The sequence below is a fragment of the Beta vulgaris genome, chromosome 9 (genome assembly GCF_026745355.1).
Source record: "Beta vulgaris subsp. vulgaris cultivar EL10 chromosome 9, EL10.2, whole genome shotgun sequence".
NCBI lineage: Eukaryota > Viridiplantae > Streptophyta > Magnoliopsida > Caryophyllales > Amaranthaceae > Beta > Beta vulgaris.
In genome coordinates, this window is record NC_079210.1 from 10,918,560 (window position 1) to 10,924,139 (window position 5,580).

Sequence of the window (5,580 nt, forward strand, 5' to 3'; positions counted from 1 at the left end):
TTCGTCGTTCTTTGCAGCCGTCGGCAACGTTTGTTCGTCGGAACGTTTCTTCGTCGGCAACGTTTCTTCGTCGCCGTTCGTCGTTCTTTTTAGCCGTGCTCCTCGCCACTCATCCTCGAGATTTCTTGTTCATCGACTTCTAGATTTGTTTTTCGGTTTTTTACTGTTTCTTCATTGGCTTTTAGATCTGTTTTTCATTTTTTCGTTCATCAGTTTATTTTTCATTTTTATTTTTGTTTCTGATTTTTTTCGTTCATAAGCTTTGTTTATAATTTTGTTTTTATTTTCGTTCCTGTTTTTTTTCGTTCATCAGCATTGTTTTTTCGTTTTTATTTTTGTTTCTGGTTTTTTCGCACATCTTCTATTTTATTTTTTCGTTTTTTTTTATTATCAGACTGTTTTATCATTTTTCTTTTATCGTTCTTTTCATTTCGCAATCTTTTTTTTCGTTTTTCAATTGTTCTGATTTGTTTATTTTTTCATTTTTATATTTAAAAATTTTTTTTTTTCGGTTTTTCTTTTCTCTTTCTTTTAGATCTGTTTTTTATTTACTTTTTTTGGTTTTTTTTCGGTTGGCCTCTCATGGTGCTGTTTTTTTTTTCTTTTAGGAAGTTGATGAAGGTTGAAATGACTGAAACGCAGATGAAAACGAGGAAAACTTACATTATTTAGTTCTAATTTTGTTAGTTTATATTAAGTTTGTCTAATGTAATGTTAAGCTTGTCTCTTTATTTGTTTTTGTTAATGTATTAGAATTAATTTTAAGTTTTTCTGATATAATATTAAGCTTGTTTCTGTATTTTTTTTTGTTAATGGGTTAGAATTAATGTTAAGCTTTTCTGATATAATATTATGTTTGTCTCCATTTTGTTTGTAATGTTAAGCTTCTCTTTCTTTTTTTTAATGTTTTGTAGTTTAGATTCTGTTGAAAATTTATGATTTTTTGCAATTTTTTTTGATTTATGTTATCTTTCAAATTTAATGATAAATTTTTTTTTTGACCTACTTATTACTGTGGTTTTGACTGAAAACCGCAACAATATACATATTATTTATTATAAAATAGGGTATATTGTTGCGGTTTGTCTTACAAACCGCAGCAATATATCAAACTTTGCTAATATAAAAAAATATATTGCTGCGGTTTTTGCTAGAAACCGCAGCAATATGTTCAAATATTGCTGCGGTTTAGAACTATAGCAATATAATTAATACCTATTGCTGCCCCCTTAATTACTGCGCGCCCAAAACCGCAGCAATAGGGCACTTTTTAACCGCAGCAAATAGCATTTATTCTACTAGTGGTGTTAGGTTTTTGTGTAGACCTAGAATGGACAAATGATGTAAAATTTACTGAATTAACAGACATTCTAAAGGAACAGAGTATGGAATACCTCTTTAAATATGCTTTTAACAATGCTTTAGTTCCTTTAGCAATGGATGAATTATATGCGAATTTTACCAACACTGATGGTATTTGCACAAGAAACATTGGCCAAGATTTGGGAAGTTCCTTGCAAAGGAACAAATTTGTATTTTAAAAGGAAAGGAACTGTTTCCTTCCCTAATTTTCCCCAAGACAAAATTGTTGAAACTTTTGGGGGAACAGCTGGTCAAAACAAACTAAACCACAACCTACTATCTCCTCTCCACAAAGTCTTGTTTAATTTAGTTTGGAGAGCACTCATTCCTCGCACTGAAAAGAGGAATGAAGTGGGTCTCTTGGACATGTGTTATATGTTCTGTTTAGACCATCACATACAAATAAACTTCCCTTCTCTTTTCATCCAACATCTTACACATTGCATAGAAAACCATTGCGTAATTGGATATGGCGCTTTGATTACATCCCTTCTCTCTCATTTTAAGGTCAATATAACTGGTTGGCCCACTTTAGGAATTAAGTAGGGCAATATTTTGAATGAGAAAACTCTAAGTGGGTTAGATCTCTCTGTCCAAGAGGGAGTACTCACTCAAGGGAGAACAACTCCTAGTTCCTCTAGTAAGAGGAAACTCCCTAGGGCAGTTAAAGAGGAACTGGCAGATGTGATTTTGGAGGAACCAGTTCCTACACCCAATGTACCTATGGAATCAAACCCAAAGAGGCGCAAACACGTTGCCAAAAAGCCTACCCCTCCTGTTCCTAAGAGAGTTAGGCAGAGCACAAGATTGAAAATTGCTCATTTTGCCCCTGTTCCTTCCAACAAGGACTCACCTTTAGTCATTTCTAATGTGGAGGAACAGGAACAACACTCTCTCAAGGAACTCACACCACCAACTTCATCAAAACTCTCTGTTCCTCTCACCAAACTATCCTCCATCTCTCCCTCATCCTTTTCTGTTCCTTCCAGTTTTGAACAGATTACGGATGAGTTGACTGGACCTAATCCCTTTTCCACCACCTCTACAGCTCTTCCACCACCACCACCTTTTCTCCCTCCCATTTACACCACCTCACCATCTGCTTCTACTCCTGGAACTGATGGTACTTCAAACAAACCTACCCCAGTTCCTTTACCAAAACCTCCTACTGCCTCTGGTTCCAAGGGTGAGGAACAAGTCCCTACGGACGATTGTGGCTGGGTTAACGAAGATTGTCTTCCTGCACAACATATGATAAAATTTTATAATAACCTTCACTGGACCTTAGATGATAAAACTGACAAAATGCTGGGTCTCATGAAAGTTCTAAGTGATACGGTGATTGAGCAACAGAAGAAGATGGAGAAAATGGCCCTAACCCTTGAGAGTTTGAAGCAGAAGGTTGGTGAAAATCATGGTGAAGTGATGAAGAAACTGGAGGATGTAGTAGAAGAAGAAGTAGTTGAGGAACACAATGCCCCTCTCCTTTCCTAGTTCTTGTTCCTGTTTAACTTTTGAGGAACAAGACTGTTGCTTTGTTTAGTTTCTTTTCTTTTTCTTTCTTTGTTTTTTTCAAAGGAACAAGTGCTATATAAATATGAATTTTGCTATTTTGTCTTTGTTTGTGATTATTTGTGCATAATTTCTTCCTTGGAATGGCTAGTATTCTGTGATTGATGTTTGAGCATGTCTACCCTTCGCAATTCTAACTTAACCATAATTGGTGCTTGCTTATGGTCTTAAGGTCTTACAACCAATTTATAACATCATGCAGAGCCTACTCTTTTTGAAGATGACAAAGGGGGAAAAAGATTTAAGGAACAAACTGTACATAATGAATAAATTGAAAAGGTAAATGAAAAATCAAAAATAGGTTAAGGTAAATGAAAAATCAAAATCAAACATTAAGTAGGTTACTTAATTTTGTTGTATTTTTCATTTTCTGATTTATTTGTTTTATCTTTCATTCACTTATATTATTTGTTATTTCCTTAGTTTGTACCTTTGTTGTCATCATCAAAAAGGGGAAATTGTTGAACCCTAGTTTTGATGATGACAAAAGAACAAAGATGCAAACTAAGTAGTGAACTAATGAGTTATTTAAGTGTATGATTTTTAAGGTATCATTGAAAGAAACAAAGAGAATACTAAGTCAATGAAGAATTCAAGTGAGGATTTCAAAGACTAAGTGAAGATGTTTCTCAAAGTTGATACTGGAGCAGCATTGGATCAAGAAGAATAAAGCAAGGCGTTTTATTTTCTAGTTCCATTGTAAAAAGAACAAGTAATGTTGGTAAGGAACATTGGCAGTATTATTTGAGAATGATAATTTGTTCCTTTATAAGGAACAGACGAATTGGCACTAAACAAATCAGTTAAAGGAACTTAACAATTAAAAGGAACTGGACTTAGGCTTGAAGTAGTATAACGGTTCAATCATGGAAGTTGAGTAAGTCATGCCTAAATAATAGGTAACCGTTTTCTATCTAAGAGAAAATCAGTTTTTATAGAAAATCTTTTTAAGGAAAAGATTTTGTTTTTCGAAAAAGATAAGAAAAATATTATTCGGTTTTTAAGGATTTTATTTAAAAGATAATATTTTCTTAAAAGATAATATTTTATTAAAAGATAATCTTTTTAAGGAAAAGACTCTCTTCGTTAAACTATTAGGCTCGTTAACCATTTTAGTATTATTAGACCTTGATCACTACTAAACAAATCACATAACGGGGAACTACGCATTCCGCCATCGACATGACTTTTAGTTGACATTATGCCTTACATATGTCACAACTCCATAGCCTTACTAGGTACATGATAGTTACTAGTTGTTCTATAATGATCTCAAACCGACTCATTGACACCGACAAATAAACAGTAATATTTTATGGCTGACCCTTAACATGTTATGAGCTGACTTTGACTAGTCACGGGTATGCTACGAGAAATCGACCCACTTGGACTAATTTTGTTTTACTTTAGCTATCAACTTCACCACGAATACTCCATCAAAGTCAACAGAACACGACAACTTATAGTGATAGTCATCTCATGACTCGCTAGATTACTTTAAACTCACGTAAACAAGGTCTATATGCATGACCAAGAGAGTTAATAACTCGAGTTTCAACTCTTGTTATAGCCTCAACACACAATCATACACTAACAAGTCAATTCATAGCACTTAGTCAACAAGACTAGCATATCTAAGACATAATCAAACCCTTCCTATAAGGTTTTCAATTAACAATTCACACCAACTACAATTCGTGCATGCCATCACGCAACTCAATCAGTTTGCAATCCGAGAATCAAGTAGTTAATCATTAAACATTCTCAAGGCTAAAAGATTGACAAAGTACGAGAGGTGGGTGGGTCTAACACCACAAAACACACAAGAGCAAATATAAAAATAAAAAGAAGTGTCACTTTGAATGAAATAAGGCTCATCCTTATCCACTATATAGTTCGTCCTAATGTGAAAATATAAATCGACGGGCTAATACTTAAATGAAATAGGTGACGATAGAAATTAACAACAAGACGAAATGTCACCTCAGAGTTGCTTTAAACAAATGGAACTAAATTTTGCATTATGCGACTCAAACTTGAGCTTATTATAACAAACTTTCGACTATGCACCAACTTAAAATCACAACCAAAACAAGGATATACTCGAAATGGTTTACCTTTACTAGCCAATCATTCCAAACATGGAAGCAAGCACAACTTAACTAGAGTCAAACATGAAACTCAACTAGTTCCACACTTACCAAACTCAATGACTTTATCAAGTCACACATCCACATAAGAGGGATTAACATCAACTACTACACAACAACTACATGTAATCCCTTACTTCCCAAATCTCAATCTTACATCGACTTTTCAAATTTTGATACTTTTATTTATTTAGTCTTACTTAAGGTCACAACCTCAAGATTACAACTCTAAGAACAATCTGCTAGGTCACAAAAATCTATCTCGAGGTAGGGATGAATCCAACTTCCAATAAAAAAATGATTAAAACTTTTGTAAATCATTCTTCTTCATTAACACGCACCCCGGCCGCTGATGGTCTTAATGGTGATACGTAGGGAGAGATACTTTCTCCTAAAATATACTTTCAAAATAATCAAAGGAATTTTGAGATCCCGATAAGTTCTAAATCGATGGTCACAACTCTAGGTCTCAATCCTAGACAACAACTCAAGGTTA